This window comes from Solanum tuberosum, unplaced genomic scaffold (assembly GCF_000226075.1).
Source record: "Solanum tuberosum cultivar DM 1-3 516 R44 unplaced genomic scaffold, SolTub_3.0 scf00278, whole genome shotgun sequence".
Taxonomy (NCBI): Eukaryota; Viridiplantae; Streptophyta; class Magnoliopsida; order Solanales; family Solanaceae; genus Solanum; species Solanum tuberosum.
Window position 1 is genome coordinate 623,151 of NW_006239215.1, and position 20,966 is coordinate 644,116.

The following is a 20,966-nucleotide window of genomic DNA, read 5'->3' on the forward strand; positions in this document are numbered from 1 at the left end:
ACATCAGGAGAATCTTCCTGAACTTGACGAGCCTGAAGTGCATAGAAACTAATTTGGCGTTGTCCGCCACCTATACCAAATGAGTTACCTTGCTAAGTCGGGCGACCTACTGGTGTTGCTGAAGTTGTAGACTGAGCTCTACCATTATTTCCTCCTTGACCTTATATAGAAGGACAATCCTTCAATCTATGACCAGACTGACCACACCCAAAACATCTTTCCTTACTTACAAGGCACTCACCCGAATGGTTCTTGTTACATTTTGGGTAAGTTGGGTAAGTTTTGGTGCCTGAAACACTACCTTGAGACTTAGAGCCTGACGCCTTACCTTTTTTATCGTTACAGAACCTGGGGGATGGAACACTAGCTGATGAAGGGGATGGAGTCAAAGACTTCTGCTGGAACTGTGAGCAATTTCCATCATCGGATTGCTGTTGGGAATACTCGTAGTTACATGTTCTTGCTCTCTTAGTCTCGTTAGCTTGTTCCCTAAGCTTATCACCTCAACCTGCTGAGCATGAGTCATAAGACTAGAGATGTTCATAACAACATAGCATTCCTGCACTCTGTTTTCACTAAGTCTGACACTCCATACAGAAACTTATTCATCTGAGCCCTGGAATCAGCAACCATATGAGGAGCATACCTAGAAAGTTGGTTAAACTTGAGCCCATACTTTTGGACAGTCACGTTACCCTGCCTTAAGTTCATAAATTCTTGGGCCCTTGCTTCTCTAAACTCTATGGGGAAAAAGCTGTCCAGAAAGGTTTCACTGAAATAATCCCAAGTAATAGGACTTGCATCTGTACCCCTGTTCTCCTTCCACTGAGTATACCAGATATGAGCCACATACCTAAGTTGGTAAGATCCTAACTCAACCCGATCATTCCCAGTAACCTGCATCACTTCAAAGATCTTTTTGATCTTATCCAAGAAATTCTGGGGATCCTCACCAGTCTACAATCCTAAGAACTCAGGCGGATTCATCCTAACAAAGACACGGACCCTTGGTGTTGTTGATCCACCATTTGCATTCACAGAAGCTGGAACCCGCTAATTGTTCTAATTGGCCACACTTTGAGCCAACATTTGGATGGTGTTCCTGAACTTTGCATTCGATACTTCTTGATCAGGAACTGGAGGAGCTGCGTTTGTATTCCTGGCATTAGCTCTACTAGGAGGCCAGATTACTGAAATGTAGAATGTCTAGTTAGAATGGAATTTAGATCATACCTTATGCACGATAAGAGTAACCAAAAAATGAAGATTTCCTAAAACACATTGTAGCCTCCCCTCATTAGATGTGGTGCACTTCACACCTATGAAAGGAACTCTAGTTAGTGCGGCTTTTCAGGCATCCTAGGACACTTAAACCTAAGGCTCTGATACCAAGTTTTCACACCACGAGACTACCCCCGAGACGCGGACGCGGGACCTATGACCACAAGTGATCCCAAGCTAACCCTATTGGCCTGATCATGAGCATACTAAAGATAATAAACTGATGTGGAAGCTAAATCATAAATAAAATGAAAATATGGGGAATACCTATATATTATAACCGATGCGTTTAATATAAATATGATATTAACTCAATACTAAGTTGAATCTAACTATGTCTGAAAATAGCTTCTAACTGACTAGATATGCTGGGACAGGCCCCAGCTAAGTCTAGCAAAACTGAAACTAAAGGACTGAAACTACTGAATAGAAACTCATGACTATTGTCCTCGGAGAATGAGGATTCACCACTGATTCTATTGAACTGGAGATCGGGAACCTATTTAAGCGTGATCTGGATGCTGAGAACCTGAACCTATATTACGAGAAGATGTAGTGCACGTATGCGTCAGTACATGAAAGCAACCGATCATGCATGATAGAATACAACTGAAATGCTGGCGTGATCACTGAAATAATGCCCATATAGGAGACTTACAACCTACGTGGCTAGTAGTTCTAGGACTATTTAGGTACACTGAACCCTAGTTCAACTCGGTATTATGCTACTCCCAATGGATTAAGTGATTAACACATTATGACTGAATTTCTGTAAGTTACTGGATAACTCAAACTGAACATGTAAACTGAGAATGCAATAATTAATCTGATAATGATGCATGCACAAATTGAGGCATGTATAATTGAATACTGAAATATCTGACCTAGCATGTGCGGTTCAAGAACTAAAGAAATACATAGCTAGGGTTCTAAGATTCATGAAATAAACTGAATATTAACATACTAATCTGATTTGGATCATTCTAACAGCTAGGAACCCAACAATTCTATAATTCAAGAAACCCTAGGTCTAGTCATAATAAGGGAATCAAGAAACTGACTGAATACTAGGGACCTAATGGGTGAAAGGAACCCACTAGTGAAATCCCACACACCTGGTGACGAATTTCACGGAGAAATCCTTTGATTTCTATGGCTGGAACTGAAGAAAACTTGTTGCGTTCTTGAACTAGGGTTCTTGACTTCTTTCTCCTCTTAGCGTTCTAATTTTTCTAAGTTTTGATCAATGAATTGACTTAGGTAAGTTCTAGTTATGTTTGTAGGCATAGACTGACTAAACCCTCATAATTTAGGGTCTAAACAACGTAGCTTTAGGGTCCAACAAAATAGGAAAAGGACCAAAACAACCCTAACTTAATTCTGGCAAAGCCTATCCACAGAAGGAATGACGGTCCGTCGTTTGATCTACCGGCCGTCGTTTGGGTCCGTCGATCAAGTATGTCCGGCAGGTCTTCACTAAAATTAGTATAACATTTTACTCGGAGGTTGGATTTTAGCAAACTTGGTGGCGTTAGAAAGAGGATTCAATTATCTATCATCTCATAGGTCATGTGACACAGAATTCATTTTGTTCTAAGAGTTATGACCATTTGAAGTTGACCCAATCAATAATTTTCCTCTAACTGGCTACTGACCCTCATCTACGGTCATACCTACGGACCGTGCATTGAACGACGGTCCGTGCTGGTCGATCGTAGTTCCTGTTAGAGGTTGGGTAAAGTAGTCTTGATCCATGAACACAGACCGCGGACTGTGGTCTGACCTACGGACTGTGGGTCGAGACTTAGCCGATTTTCTGAGCTGGGTTTGGGGAGGGGTTGCAATGGTGAACCATGTACCACCAGCACGATCAGTGGTCTGACCTACGGTCCATGGATAGCAACCGTGGGTTGCACCTGCAACTTCTCAAAATCTGCAATTTGGTCTATCTAGGATACGGGGTGTTACAAAGACGGTTAGAATCTTCATTAGTAGTGGGGGTTAAGGAGAAGCAAGATAGTGATCTAATATTGCTTCAACTAAAGGGTGTTGTCTATTAGCAGAGAGTTGAGGTTTTCTCCAAGGGGGAGATGATGTGATTCTTTCAAGGTCAATTATATGTTCCTAAGGTGGGTGAGTTGAGACAGCAGATTCTTGCAGAACCCCATAACTCCAGATATTTTATTCATCCAAGCGCCACTAAGATGTACCGTGATATGCGGGAAGTCTTTTGGTGGAAGGGTATGAAAAGGGATATAACGGATTTTGTGGCTAAGTGCCCCAATTGTCAGCAAGTCAAGGTAGAACATCAGAAGCCATAAGGTATGACTCAAGAGATAAATATTCCTACCTGGAAGTCGGAAGTGATCAATATGGACATCAGCACAAGTTTACCTCGTACTCGCAGACATCATGACTCCGTTTGGGTGATTATTGACAGAGTTACTAGGACTGTGCACTTTTTGGCCGTTAATACTATAGATTCTGCGAAGGACTACACCAGGCTTTACATTAATGAGATAGTCAGGTTGCATGGGGTTCCTTTGTCTATCATCTCATATAGAGGTCCTCAATTTACCTCTCATTTCTGGAAGTCATTTAAGAAAGGTCTTGGTACTCAGGTTAATCTTAGCACAACATTTCATCCGCAGATAGATGGCTAGGCAGAGCATACCATTCATACCTTAGAAGACATGTGGAAAGATTGTGTGATCGACTTCAAGGGTAGTTGGGATGATAACCTTCCTTTTATAGAGTTCGCTTACAATAATAGTTACCATTTCAGCATCCAGATGGCCCCTTATGTGGCATTGTATGGCCGTAGATGTAGATCTCCAGTTGGTTGGTTTGAAGTAGGTGAAGCTGTCTTGACAGGGCCAGATTCAGTTCATGATGCTATGGATAAAGTGCAACTCATTAGAGATAGACTTAAGACAGCCCAAAGTCGCCAGAAATCCTATGCAGATGTAAGAAGAAGAGAACTAGAGTTCCAAGTTGATGATTGGGTTTTCCTGAAAGTATCGCCTATGAAAGGGGTGATGAAATTTGGCAAGAAAGGGAATCTCACTCCTAGATATGTAGGCCCTTACAAGATCTTGAAGAGGGTTGGTAAAGTGGCTTATGAGTTAGAGTTGCCAACAGAACTAGTAGCAATGCATCCGGTTTGCCACATTTCATTGTTGAAAAAGTGTGTGGGTGATCCAGCATCTATTGTACCTTTAGAGCGTGTGGCTTTGAAGGATAGTCTCACTTATGAAGAGGTACCAATTGCGATTCTTGATAATCAGGTTAGATGGTTGAGAAACAAAGAAGTTGCTTGAGTCAAGGTTTTGTGGAGGAGTCAGTCTATAGAGGGAGCTACTTGGGAAGCAGAAGCAGCCATGAAGGCCAAGTATCCTCACCTTTTTCCTTCTGATTCCATTCATTCTTGAGGTTATAGTTCCTCTTCATTTTTTCAGTCATTCTGTAATACCTAGTAGAAACTACTAAGACCTAACGGAAGCTTGATGTAATCTAGTAGGTGAAACTAGAGCCTCACATGTGAGTTGAAGTTGTAAACTTTATTAAATGATGTAATATGGATTTTCAAGTATAGATTTAGGAGTTTAGAGGTCAAACGTTAAGAAACTACTATAACGTCCGGAAACTAGTAATTTGAACTAGTGAGTTCTACGAGCCTTGTCGTTGAAATTTAGAGTGTTGTATGAGGGTGAAAACTTGTAGAAGTGACTCCCATACTTAGAACATCAGGTTTAGGGGTTAAACATCTGAGTACGACTCCCCAAAGACCAATCGAGGGGTCCTTGAGGAGGACCCCAAAACAGTCCCCCAAAGCTGCCTAGACAGCAAGGTTTGATCACCTAAGTGGTGACCTATGGATGCTTTCCACGTCCCGTAGACTAGACCACGGTCCGTGGATGAAGGGTGTAGGTGCATACTTAGTTTTCCTTGAAGCCTGCAGCATTTAGAGCCACAGTCCCAAACCACGGAAGCCAACCACGGCCAGTGGATTGATCCACGGTCCATGGAAGGCAAGGCGTAGGTTGGATTGTTTTGACAGCTTTTCAGTTAAGTTGAGGTTTAGTGTTTTAATTAGTTAATTAATTGGGGGATAAGGGAGGTCGGTTAGGTGGTTAATTAATGACTCAGATAAACTTATAGGACTCTAAACTAATTCCTTAATTCACCTCAACTAAAGACCTCCAAATCAAAACCCTATTCCCTTTCTCTCCCAAAGTCTTCTCTCCAAGAACACCATTGAATACCAATGAAGAAACCAACCTAGGGGCTTGAATAAGGAGGATTTGTCTTAGGATTTTCGTGGGTTTCAACACCTATGGTATGGTGGTTTTCATCCATGGGTAGCTATCACCCATGGAGCCCTCTCAAACGCTTTTAATTCAATTCTAGAAATCTTCAAAAGCTAGGGTTTCAACTCAACCCCATGGATTCCTTTATAAGTTGTTCTTAAAGATTGAAATATATTTAATATTGGTAATACTACTGATTTTAGATGGTCTTAACTTCAAATCTAAAGAATCCATGAGTTTTCCCCCAACCCTAGCGATGGCTTTTCTCTACACAATGAATGTTGTTAGAAGTTGATTCAATTGATTGAATTAGAGTTATTTATGATGTAATTACATGATCTAAGTATAGTTCTACATGTATTCTTGATTACCCTATGAATCTAAGATGAAATTGACTTGGTCTAGGGTTATATCATGAAAGAGGCAAATTGAGGGGTTAGATGTGATCTTCTAGGGTTGATGAATGGCCTTAGTTTAGATCACCTAGATATGAATGGAATATGATAGATTTTTGTAGATATGAATTACCTTGAATATGATCATATTGGTTATGCTGTTGGATTATGATGTTCTTCTATCTATTGTGCCAAATCTAAGATGGTAGACTTGATCTTGACTCTTGGACTTGAAGGGCAATCTATGAAGGTATGTTATGTGAAGTTATTATATATGAATGGATTGATCCACTTATGGTGGGGGTGTTTACTTATCAAGTATTCTAATTATGATTATTGATCCACTTATGGTGGAGGTGCTTACTTGCCATATGTTTTGTAGTGTTGAGATAAGGTCCCTCTCCCCTACAACCCTAGATATGACTAAGTGTGATACGATATGCATACGAATGTTATGTTATGATCATGATGGTGTTGATATGATGAATGTATCCATGTCTATTGTAATGAATATTAGATATGTTGATTTACACGGTCTATGATGCTTAAATGCAATATATGTGAAATGTACATAAGTTGGGATATTATGTACAAGTTGAGACCCCCCCTTTCGAAGGGAGGTGTCTATAATGATAATGTTGTTGGTGTGCCATTGTGAGGACAAGTATGCACTTATTGATCCACTTATGGTGGAGGTGCTTACTTGCCATATGTTTTGTAGTGTTGAGATAAGGTCCCTCTCCCCTACAACCCTAGATATGACTAAGTGTGATACGATATGCATACGAATGTTATGTTATGATCATGATGGTGTTGATATGATGAATGTATCCATGTCTATTGTAATGAATATTAGATATGTTGATTTACATGGTCTAAGATCCTTAAATGCAATATATGTGAATCGTGCATGAGTTGGGATATTATGTACATGTTGTGACCCCCTTGAGAAGGGATGTGTCTATGATGTTAATGTTGTTGTTATTGTGTTGTTGTGAGGACAATCATGCGCACGGACACACTCCATGCATAAACATGAATATGATGTATCAATGGTTTTAATTGAAAGTATAATTCTCATTTATACCTTTACTCATTATTATGCATGAAATGTACATGACCATGATGATCATATTGTGTTGATTGAAAGTCCATTCTCATGAGAACACATGATCTTAGTGTGAAGGTTATATTCACATACTAATGATGATTCTAAGGTTGAAATTTAGTTCTCACCTTTAAATGAATCTATGAGCTATATAGTGAGTTGTATTGAACGAAGGGTAAAGTATGCCTTCACACATGTAGATACAATTCCATATTAATTATGTATAATTGGGAAGTAATTCTTAGTACCGAGTGGATATGGACGATGAGGACAAGTCCCCTCCACTAATGCAATAGGTTGGGTCATCTACAATAAACACATGAGATGGAAGCTCCTCCGCTAATGCAATAAGTTGGGTTTGTAGTAGCAATATCCCTATCCCATAACTATGTGCCAAACATAGGACTTAGCTAGTGGATCCACTTAGAAGCTAAATATAATTAGCTCTACCTTCGACATGTAAGAACGCCTTCTTTCGGTGTGGGATTATATGACATCGAATTCCATGTAGCTCACATCGTCTATGTCGGTTATGGCAACTTTTCCCTATAATAGTGAAGTTAATGAATGAGACATGAACTATACTATGACTTCTTGGTGAGTTTACTTAGTAGGAGTGGGGGTATGGGACTTCACTTCCACATTGCACAAGTAGACTTAGTAGGATGTCATGGGATGGTTTCTTTGCATTATGATGAGATTCGAATGCATGTATGTATATTGAATGGATAGTTGTTATGCATGACCTTCCTTGTATTCAAGTAATGTACATAACTATTTCCTTAATTGTGAATATTGCATATAATGAAGTCTAAAGACGTAATGCATCACTAAGGTAGCTTCAAAGGAGTACTTAGTAGGGTTGGCACTATGGGATGCTAATCCCACATTGCACAAGTGTTCCCTAGAGGTTACTAAGATAATGGGTTTACCTTGAAATGAGTATGAATATGATATTGGATTTGTGTTGTACATTGTAAATACATGTTAGTTACCATACATTGCACAAGTGTGTTTTAGAGGTTGCATATTACTTCATGATGTGATGGTCTTGGTATTTGACCGTGTATTCCTGTATAATTGGAGGCTATGTATTGTGAAGATTGGGATGTGTATTATATTGCTATTGGAGTATGCTTGTTGTTATAATGATATCTCTCAGGTTATAATGAAATGTTTGTGAGTTGCCTTATTTGTTGTATTCTCCAACTATTTCAAAGATGATGTTCATAAATGGCATAAAGCATGATTTCAAATGAAATGTCCCTTTTCATGCCTGTTTTAATGGTTTTGTGCATGACTACCATACTTAGTACATTTTTGTGCTAACCCATATTTCTATGTTTTCTACTATGTAGGGGGTTGGTTCATAGAGATGGTAGTTTTGGTTCAAAGGGCATGGAATAGGTGATCCTTCAAGCTAGTTGATGAGTCCTCAAGTTCGAAGACCAACATCTTAGTAGATATCTTAGTAGTTTCTTTTATTAGTTTCATTTTAGAACTATGTAAGGGTTGTATCCCTAGATGGCTAAGTATTCGATTGTATAGATGGCCAATGAGACAATGTTTAGACCCCTTTCTATTTTGTAAAAAGTGACTTCGATTGTTGAAGAAAAAGTTTTAAATTTTCCGCTTTTATTCTATGATGTATGCATTGATGTATGCTAATGGCTTGTACTAGAACCCTTCTGGGTTGAGTACGCCGTGTAACTTCTAGGGGGTACTCCCGGGTCTTTACACATTAATGCATAAATTCAATCTGAGTATCATGTTCCTTCTATTTGTAATTGCATTTTCAGTGTATTTGCATGTTCTTGGAACTTAGTTCAGTCAGAAATTTGTTTCAAGTACTTAGTGGTAGGGTTTGTAGCTCTTACCCTCCATTTAACTAGTTTAGTCTTCATTTGAGGACGAATGTTTCCAAGGGGAGATATTGTAACACCTCGAAAACCAAACCTAGAAAAAAATTGCAGGAAAACACATGAACCAGTGCTCCACGGCAGGGTTCACGGATTGTGATAGGGTCCACTGTCCGTTGACCTGCCCAGGGACTTCAGTTGTTCAGCCCCTCCCAAGTAGAGGTGGACCACGGGGCACTTCATGGGTCGTGGACCACCTCATGAGTTATCGTGGTGCTCGTAGAGGTTAGGCAATACCCCACAAAGCTCCATCATCATACCACGGGATCTTTCACGGGGTGTGGTACTGATGACGGTCCATGGTGGCCCTTGGGAAGCCAACCAGTAGACCCCAGACCTAAGCCACCAGACCTCAGCCCAAGTGAGGGCCACGGGGACCTTCGTGGTCCGTGATCCTCCACACGGGCCGTGGTAGGGCTAGTGGACAGGGACCCCAGAAACCAGTAGTTACTGGCAAAGGACCACGTCTGGTCCCACGGTCCGTGAAAGTGGCCATGGTCAACCCCACCAGATTTTTAGGCGGGGTTATTTCGGTCATTTCCCCTATGCGTTGGTAACGTAAACTACGTCGTCCAACCCCTAAACTACATGGTTTTGTTCAATTTTAGCCTTGAAACATAACTAGAACTTACCTAAGTCATATCAATCATCAAAACTCTGAAAAATTAGAGCGTAAGAGGAAAAAGAGGTCGAGAAACCCTAGTTCAAGAACGCAGCGAGTCTCCATTAGTTCCAGCGCCGATATCAAAATATTTCTCCATGGAATTCGTCACCAGGCATGTGGGATTCCACTAGTGGGTTCCTTTTACCCATTAGGTCCCTAGATTTGAGTCAAATTCTTGATTCCCTTACCATTATCTAGACCTAGGGTTTCTTGAATGTTAGAATTGTTGGATTTTAAGCTGTTAGAATGATCCAAATCATATTATCATGTTGAAGTATTGTTTTTGCTCAGATTCATGCATAAACTCATAACGCTAGCTATGTAGTTAGTTTAGTTCATGAATTACACATTCTAGGTTTGTAAATTCAGTTATATATTAACATGCCTCAGTTTTCAAATGCATTAATATCAGTATATTAATGTTGCATTCTCAGTCTGCATGTCACTATTTTAAATTATCCAGTATTACAACATTTCAGTCATAACGTGTTAATTACTTAATCAATTGGGAGAAGCTTAATACCGAGTGGATTAGGGTCAGTCACCTTCAAGTCCAGAACTACGTGCCCCGTAAGTTGTAAGTCCCCTGTTTGGGCATCATTTCAGTGATCATGCCAGCATGCCTTTATACCTCTGGCAGGGTATATTGGGTCCTCTCGATGGGGGTATACATCGGACTCCACATTTAGCTCATGTGGTTTTATGTTGATTATTAGTAGCTCCCTTACAGTTCAGTCAGACTCTATTGCATTTACCATGTTATCAGTAGAGTTCAGTATCCAGCCTCAACATGTTATAAACTTGGTCATTGCATTAAGTTTAGCTATGTTCAGTATTTACAGTATCCTTATCATGTTCAGATTATATCATTACTTTATTGCTTGTTCAATTATGTTATAATTCAGTTTTATTCTATCCTACATGCTCAGTACCTTTCAAGTACTAACACATACTCTGTGCTACATCTTCGCGTGATGTCGGTTCAGGTCCTCAGCAGTCAAATCACGCATAGATCGGTTCCCGATCTTCAGTTCAGCAGCATCAGTGGTGAGTCCTCATTCCCTGCGTAGTACCTACCGGTAAAGCCAGTTAATGTGAAATTTGTTACCTTAGAATACCAAATTCCATGATCTATTGTACCTGCCAGTTATCCCAGTTGTCATTTTGCAGCTCCAAGGTGAAGCTTACTTGGATTGTGCAGAAATCTCGATATGATATCAATAGAGAAAGAAATGTGTGATTGTATTAGACAAGTAGTTCAAACTACCAACCAGACTTCTAAAATATGTCGCATTTGCAATTTCAGAACCATAATCACGACATAACTTCTCATTAATATTCATCGGCGTAGCGGCAACATTGCAATTTACCATATTGAACATTTTCAAAAGATTTGTTCACATTTTCTTTATGAAAGAAATATGCCATCAACTCCCTGTTTCACCTCAAGACCAAGAACATAAAGTAGTAGACCCAAATTAGACATTTCAATGTTCTTCATAATGCAGTCTTTAAATTCAGTGATGATAGACTAACTCAAACCCAGATATATCATATCGTCAACGTAAATACATACAACTAGAAAATCATTTTAACTCCTCTTTTTATATAAATAGTAGGCTCATTGTTTCTCCTTTGAAATCCACTCTCCTAGAAATAAGAATCAATTTTGAAGTACCATGCCCGCAACGCTTATTTTAAACCATAAAGTATCTTTTTAAATTGTAACCCTCATCTTCTTTGCCATTAAATACAAAACTTTCATGTTGCTCAGCATATACTTCCTATTCCAAATCATACATTTAAAAAGTTATAGTTAACATCAAATTGGTTCACTGATCAATTCTAGTTAGCAGCCAAGACTAAGAAAGTTCTCAGTTTTAAAGAGGGCAAAAGGAGAAAATGTGTCATAGGAGTCAATACCTTGTTGTTGGGAATAAACCTTTGCGACGAGCCTTGCCTTTTGTTTTTGATTGCCGCCATCTACATGATACTTGGTTCTAAACACCCATTTGAGCCCAATAGCTTTCTTTCCTTCTGTCAAATTTACCAAGTCCCATGTCTGATTATTTTGAATAGCCATTCACTCCTCTTCTATAGCCTTGAACCATTTATCCTCTTTTTCAGCATCTTCAAAGAAGGTAGGTTCTGAAACAAGTAAAGCAAAAGAACAAGATGTACTGTTAGCATATCTAGGATTTTGTTTCCTGATTCTTGTTGATCTTCTTAATGGAGTTGGTTCACTGGAAGCTTTCTCCAATATTGGAGAAGTTGCTAGTTCAATTAATGAGGTAGCTGATGGACCTCCCAAAAAAGGAGCTGCTACATACTCTTGATCAGGAATATCATCAGAAGGTAACAATTGAATGCTTGAACTTTTATTTGAAGAATTAAAGGTCCAACTTGCATCTTCATCAAACTCAACATTTTTATTGACTATAATTTTGCCAGTCATTGGATTATATAGCTTATAAGCCTGGGATGGTATGATATATCTGATGAAAATATATTTTTCACATTTTCATCAATCTTACGATCTTGTGAATATATTAAGGCATAAACTAACAACCAAAGACAAGAAAGTAACTTAACTTGAGCTTGTTACCTCTCCAAGCTTCATATGGTGTTTGATTAAGCATTTCCTTAGTGGGAGAAATATTCAGCAAATAGACAGCAGTGATAACAACTTTAGCCCAAAAACACTTTAGTACACTTCTACCTTCTAGAATGTTTTTTCCCATCTCGACAGTTGTGCAGTTCTTCATTCGGCTACACTATTCTACTCTAGTGTACAAGGTGATGTGTGCTCTCTGTGTATTCAATTTTCCTCACAAATGGAACTGAATTCTTTTGAAATAAACTCACCACCTCTATAAGTTCTTACATTTCGTAAGTCGATATGTAGGGTTTGTTTGGCAATTTTGGCTCAAGGTTAATTGGATCATTTTCTATCCTAATATTTTCTAAACTAAGTCATTTCTAGCCTATTCTAAAGACCTATAATTGTTCTTAGTTTTCAAATAACCTATTTCCTCTCATTCACTCAAAACTCTGAAGTTCTCTCAAGGTCTTGTTCTCTAATCCTCTCCAAAATGCTGCTAAGGAAAAAGACTAGGGTTTCAAGCTTCAATGTTTCTTATTCACTCTTTAGGTATTTGATCACCAAGGTATGTGTGAAATTAACCAATGGATTCCTTTCATCTATTGGGTCCCAAAAAAAACTCAATTTCTTTAATGATTTCAACCCAATTTTCTAGGGTTTCGTGTTATTCTTCATGTGTTCTATTTATTATGATTCAATTGTTAAAATCTGATCTTATTATGCATGATTTGATTTGATTACATGTTTTATAAATGATTTCATATGAATCCATGACTTATGCTTATATTATGAATATGAATTATGATTATGAAATTATGCATGCATCATGTAATTGATGATTAATGAATTAAGGATGCTTTGAGATAAAATATCAAAATATTTTGTGAAAGGTTTTCTCATTATGAAAAATGATCATGATTTAGATTCTTAGTTAAGTGTTTATATGAATAAGTGGTGGCATCATGGTTCTGAAAGGAGCTGCTCTAAGATATAAAGTTTATGATTGGATAAGTAGTAGTAGGTTCATACCTTTCCAAGTATATGATTATTTCTATTTTCCATTGGGATTTTCCTTAGTACCGAGATGACTTTGGAAATGAGGATCTATTGTTAGTAGAGGTTGGATCTATAGAAGCAATTTCTTTGTTCCTAACTACGTGCCGCCGTAGGATTTAGCTTAGAAAGACATTAGCTAGTGGGTCCATCTAAACTAGAAGTTATGGTCTTTACCTTGGAAAAGTACGACATCTCCTTTTTGTGGGAGTAAGACACTAGATTTCATGTTATAGCTCACATAGTTTATGACGGTTAATAGTAAATATACTACAAAGAACAATGTTTTTTTTAAAATGATTTATGACTTCCTCAATGATTATGAACTAAGCTTTTCTTATGATATTCAAACTTTGCATTGACCTTCTCCCATGATTTATGATCTTTGATATGGTTTACTTGGTCATGCATCATGTTTTAAACTCATAATGATATCACGTTTGATCATGGAGAAGCATTAGGAACCTCAATTTTTTTCTTCAGAGTCATTTGTTTTTCTGTCCCTCCGCCTCGGCATAGAGCTTCACTTCATTTTCCACATAGGCTAGGCAGTAGATTCAAAGTGCTGATGCAAATTTTACCTATATTGGTTTATATTATAGGATTTGTCGCTCCTCCCGCTGGTCCGGGCTAGCTAGATTGCTCTGCTTTGTGGTTGGATTAGTGAGTCCTCATGGTTTGAGGGCAAGGCCATTATCAGTTTTATTGCTTTCTTAGTCTTTCAGTTTTCAGACATTGTTCTTGGTTTTAGGGGTTTGTACTTGCCACATTATGATTACTACAAGTTTTGTCAGACAGTTAATTTCCGTATTTATTTCAAACATGTACTCTATCTTGGTATCCATTATGTTCTAAGAGTTTGAGACTTATATCTCGATTTCATGTTATGTTCTCTTTATGTGTTTCATAGTGTCATACTTATTTCAAGTGACTTGTGTAGAGCCTCTCTCATGACTTTTTTTCACCATGTCACATCTAGGTGTACTTAGGGTCGTGACAATTATGCCTATCAAAGAGTTCATGACTTAAATTTTATGATTAATGAGATGGTTCTATTGAAGGAATCACCTATTAAAGATGTCATGAGGTTTAGGAAGAAGTTCAAGCTCAGAACTAGGTTTATTAGTCCATTTGAGGTGATACATCGTATTGGTGAGTTGGCTTTACCTCCAAGCCTATGAGTTTTTCATCAGGTGTATCATTTTTTGATGATGAAGAAATACCAAATAGTTTTTCTCATATGTTCCTTTGAGATTTGGTGTAATTAAATCAAAATATGCTATTTGAGAAGGAGCTGGAAGCCATTTCAAAAGAGATATCATATGTGAATGTGAAGTCAAAAAATCATCTAGTAGAGAAGCCACCCGAAAGACTAAGTTATACATGTGAAGTAGATATCCTTAGATTTTTAGTAGTCTAGATATTTTTTATCCTTATATTTGAAGGAGAATGTCTTTTAGTAAGAATGATGTGTAGAGAGACTATTTGTCATGCCCCAAGCCTATAACCTGGGCATGGCCAACACTTAAAATCATTGCCAGTCTGAAGGGTACCCTTGCTATGGTTGACTACATAGTGGAATACTATAAATACTTGTGGAAGCCTTATAAAATGGATATTTAAAATCAATTAAAGATATCTCATGCAAAAGTATGAAACAAATCTAAATAGAATAATGTTAATTATAATAAAAATGTTTAAAAACTTCTGAATACTCAAGACTAAACTAACTCATTAAACTTATCTATCTATGAAGCATCTACCAACTAAAGATAAGCACCCGTGACTATTCTACTGACAATGACTGAAAAAACAAATAAACTAAACTACTAAATTGGAGCCCTCTGGAAGTGAGGAGGTATCACCGACTGCTGATTGAGAGAGTGTCACGAGGCAAAGTATACCCTAGGTGTAACATGGTGTATAGAACCCCAAGACGCCTTACACATGCCTCTTAGCATACAACATACAATATAATTAGGATATAAAGATTACAAAGAAACAGTCTTATATCATAAAAGAGTTTGACAAAAGTGGAAATCTAACATAAATCTCAATAAGCCATCTACTAATCAAAAGAACTGGTTGGGACGCTACGCATACACCACATACAAATGTATGAAAACTGAAATGACATAAAAGCTATAATAGTATGTCGGTTCTCAAAACATGATGACTCACCAATCCTTAAGCGTCAAAATATCAACTAGCCATGAGTGTGAGAGGCATGAGCGCCAGACCCTACATTAGTGAAACAATATAGGTACAAGTATGCATTAGTACATGGAATGTACTAAGTATGATAGCAATGCATTAGAGTTATGAAATCATGCTAAAAAGAACTTTACATGACCTACAATGACCAAGCAGAAGGGAAAGGTAATTACTTGTGCTTCTAGACGGTTGAAGACCCTGAGAAGAACTACCCTACTCATGAATTGGAGTTGGTGGTTATCATTTTTATTCTTAAGTTGTGGCATCACTACTTTTGTGAGGTGCATTGCGAGGTATTCATTGATCATAGGAGTCCTTAGTTATCTTTAGTCAAGGGAATTGAACTTGAGGCAACGTAGATGAATTGAGTTGTTGAAGGACTACAACATGACAATCGTGTATCATCCTGGAATGGCCAATGTTGTAGCCTTAAGTAGGAAGTACTCTAGCATGAGGTGTTTTGCCGCAATTGGACTTGAGGAGAGACCCTTGTGTAGAGATGTTCAGATATTAGCCAACTATCTTGTTGGGTTGCATTTCTAAGAGGAGGGTAATGTTATTGCCTTTGTTGAGGCCCAGACTTCTTTGATTGAGCAAATTAGAGGTATTTTGATGGTAAGAAGTTATGCATTATTCATCGCAAGGTTTTGAGGAGTGAATCTAAGGATGTGGTGCTTGATTTTGATAGAGTGTTGAGAATTAGGGGCAGGATTTGCGTGCCCAAGGTGGATGAGTTGTTTAGATTGATTTTAGGGGAGGCTCATTGCTCTAGATACTCCATTCATCGGGGTATAGCCAAGATGTACCACTATATAACTCAGCATTACTAATGGTGCAATATTAAGTGGAACATTACTTAGTTTGTCTCTAGATGTTTGACTATCCAACAGATCAAGTTTGAGCATCAACGGCCTGGTGGTGTGTCTTAGAGGATGCCCATTCTTACTTTGAACTAGGATTCTATCACCATGGACTTCTTAATGGGTTTCCCTACCATCATAGGTGGTTATGATTTGATTTGAGTTGTTTTTGATATGTTAACCAGGTTCAAATATTTCATAACGCTTCATGTGAGGTAAACGTGGAGAAGTTGGCTCGACTCTACATGAGCAAGATAGTTCAACTTCATGGAGTGCCTATTTCTATGGTCTCGATCTGAGGTTCACTTCTTACTTCTCACTTCTAAAGGGTCTTGCATCATGATTTAGGTACTCGATTAAACACGAGTACAATAGTTTACCCTTAGATGGATGGACACTCTGAGAAGATATTCAGGTGTTGGAGGACATGCTTCGAGCGTGTGTGATTGACTTTGGTGCTTGTTAGAATCAATATTGTCCCTTAGCAAAATTTGCCTACATCAAAGTATCATTCTAGTATTCAGATGGCCCTATTTGAGATGTTGTATGGTAAGAGGTGTAGAACTTTGATTAGTTGGTTTGATGCAGTTGAGATGGACTCGTTGGATACAAACTTGCTTAGAGATGCTATGGAGCATGTCCGTTTAACTAAGGGTAGGTTGTTGATAGCATAGAGTTGACAAAAAATTTATGCGGATATGAGGGTTTGAGCTTTGGAGTTTATAGAGGGCAATCATGTTTGGCCTCCACTGTCACCCATGAAGCGTGTGATGAGATTCACAAATAAGGACACGTTTAGCCCTAGATTCTTTGGCTCTTTTGTGAATTCGGGGCGGATTGGGGAGGTGGCCTATAAGTTGTCCTTTCCACCTAACTTATCCGTTGTGGTATGCAGTTTTTCACGTGTCCATGTTTCGTAAGTATGTCCCATATTAGCCTCATGTGATTTCACTCGATTCAATGGTGTTGGGTTCATCTTTTTCATTGAGGAGGAGCCCATAGCCATCTTGGATAGGCAGGAATTCGAAAGTTTAGAACAAAGGAAATTGCTTCAGTGAAGGTGCAATGAAAGCAATGTTCAGTTGGGGAAGCAACTTGGGGAATTGATTCTAACATGTGTGCCAAATATCCTCAACTTTTTAAAGCTTCGAGTACTTTCATTTACTTTATGTTCGAGGATGGATATGTTTTTAGTGGTAGTTCATGTAATGACCTTGAAGGTCATTTTTGGAAATTCTCAAAAAAAAATCATTTTACTCCTCCCAATAGTTACCTCGAGTCATGCTTGATCAGTTTGTAAAGTTGGTTTTAGAAGTTGATTGAAAAGTTGCTATTTTTGGAAGTTGAGTTGGAAAGGTTTAAAGTTGTTAAAAAGTGTATCAACTGGTGTTTAGAGTCTCGGAATGGAATTTCATCTGTTCCATTAGCTGTAGAGTGTGAAATTTGGTCTACTAGTGTGGTCATTTCGGTTTTGGACTCTTTTCTTGGGTTTGAGCCTTTAAGTTGGAAGTTTAATTTTTTTTAGACTATGGGTTGATTTTTTATAACATTTGGAATTCGGAAACTCAAATTGCATTTCAGACGATTCCATTGGATTTGGGGGATAATTTTAGGCTTCAGTTAAGGTGTTGGTTGAATTTTAAGAGGTTCTAGGGTAGTTTGGTAATTTTAAGCATTTAGTTAGATTATTGCGACTTTCATGGGTTTCAGTTAAAGATACCTCAAATATGTGCTTAGATGATTCTGTTGTCTTTGGAACATCAAGTTCAATTGGGTGGCATACCACATTTGTGTACTTGGGGTTCTGAACTAATCTCGAGGGTTCCTTCGATATCTTGTATATTATGCATTGTGTTGTCGGTTTGTCGTGCTCTGGTGTAGGCTAATTGTGCATCGCGATTACGCGGCTGCCTATTGTGATCACGTAGGGTTAGTTTTATGGGTGTCATAATCACGGGGAGCCTATCACGATCACGTAGGAGTAAATTTTCTTGGCATCGCAATCGCGTGAGGCCTAGTCGTGATGGTCAAGAAATTAGTTGGCCCATTTAACTCGTGACGATAAGCTTAAAATCAGCTTAAACAGAGTTCTTTTCCCAAAAGTCGGGGTTTCAACCCTAGTTCACCATTATTGAACCCTAGAAGCTCGATAGAGACAATTTCAAGGTGGTTTTCAAGATAAAAAATTAGGTAAATATTTTTTACCCTAAACCTTCTTTCTCAGTGGTTCTTTATGATTTTAGACATCAAAATTTTGTTTTTGAATTGCAAATTGGTGGGTTTTTTAAAAACTCAACCTTTTTATGATAGTGGTGATTTAATATTTATTTCAACTCCATTTTTAATTGATTTTTACCAGTGAGTGCCAAATTCCTTAGGCTACACGTTCTTACACAAATTTCTAGATTTAACCCTCATTTTCAAAATGGGTTTTTGGGTTAGCTTTTACCTAGTATCAAAAGCCCTTGATATGGGCGTTATTAGATTTGATTTCTTGTTGTAATTACCTATTTGATTAGATTGTGTTGATTTGGAGGTCCAACGAAAAGGGAAGACTCAAGTACTAGAGTGATTGTTTGATTTCTTAAGGCAAGTAAATCTTTTGACTTCTTGTTAAGAATGTTGAACCTTGTATTCCACTGTTTGATTGGGAGTAATGGGAAGAGGTGAATGGTCTCACATACTTTCGTGTACTTGTTAAATAATGATTATGGTTTAATAACGATAATGATATGAAAAATCTTAGTGATATTGTGAAAATCGATGAACCATGAATGGTTGAACAGTTGAGCGGACTTACCCATAATATTATGTCAAAATTTTTTGTATTAGTTGTCTCGTTGTTTTGTGGATTGTTATCATTTTTTATCCATCATTTGTACATGTATATTTGAAGTGATGTTGTGCAACTGTGTGGGGGCCTGGGGAAAATGATAAGAAATAGGGGACGGGCCACACGATCTGTGGAAGATTCTATATTTAAAGGTCGAGTCACACAATCTTTGGTAGGTGCTTGGACAGATATGTTCCATGTTGGTTTTGAACTGAGAGACAACGTTTGTGTATTATTAGGACAGACATGCATCGCTCTATATGACACTAAACTTCATATTGTTGAACTCTATTGGATTCTTATTCGTTGTAATTTATGAAATGTTATCGTGGTTATTGAATTGTGAAAGACTGTGATAATTCGACTATGTACAGTGTATATTAAGGTGCAAGTTGTTATACTATATTCTCACTATGTTGTTTTTGAGTGAGAACTATTAGGTTATAGTGTATATTAAGGTGCAAGTTGTGATACTCTATTCTCACTCTGTTGGTTTTGAGTGAGAACTGTTAGGTTATAGTGTATATTGAGGTGCAAGTTGTGATACTCTATTCTTACTATGTTTTATTTGAGTGAGAACTGTTTGGGTTGGGTTGATTGTCTATTGTAGGTTGTGGTGGTTCGGTTGGTGTGGTTGGAGTACTTGTGTTCAGTATTGCCTTATTTAGGGATTTTTTGATTTGCTTGCTGAGTATCGTTGTTCTGTGATACTCACTCCTTTCTACACTTGTGTAGGTTACGAGGACCGATCATCGTATTACTCATTTTTCTCTTCTACGTTTGAGGCTTATTGTGGAGAGTTGTGAGGTAGCTGCATGTCATCTCGGCGGGCGCCTCTTACTCTTTTATTATATTCTTGTTCGATTCTAGAAACAATGGAATTGAGACCTGTACTTCTTTCAAATATATTGTATTACACTAGAGGCTTCTACACATGACAACTATGTCTTGGGGTTATAGTTGAGTTATGCTATGTTATCAGCCTAATTGAAATTGTATTAGGCATTCATTATGTTTTACTTATGTATTTTTTTATTTATGTTGGGTATTACGCTAACTTGTCTTGGTGGGATAAGACAAGTGCCATCACGTTCAATTGTGGATCATGACATTCCCGGAGAAGCTAGGTTCTTAGTCTATATTCTAATGTATACTTTCATAATTTGCTAGCTATTTTTATGTAAACTTTCGGAAGATGTTTAGCCATGTTTGGAAATTCAGAATTAGATTATGTTGGTTGTGTAGTTTTCAGTAAGTATTGTGATATAAGATTTCATAATTAGCTCGCTATTTTGATGTAAGATTTCAGAAGATGTTTAGCCTTGTTTGGATATTCATAATCCGATTATTTTGGTTGTGTTGATACAAGAGAATTGAAATTTAGATATTTATTCGTATTAGCTGGAGGAGCAAATCATGAAAGAGTGCGAAGAGTGTGTTATAGTTGTATCCACTATGGAAGTTACGTTTGTGGCATGCTTTGAGGCTACAATTTAGACTAATTGGTTGCATAACTTCATATAAGGACTTGGACTAGTCGACAATATTGCGAAGCCACTACAAGTTTATTGTGATACTATTGAAATAGCTTTTTGTCTAAAAATGTCAAATATTCAAAGGGTGCCAAGCATATAGAATTGAAATTCTTTTCGGTTAAAGAAGAAGTCCATAAGCATAAAGTGACAATGGAAGGAATATTGCCTAAATCATTTGTTGAACATATTGAA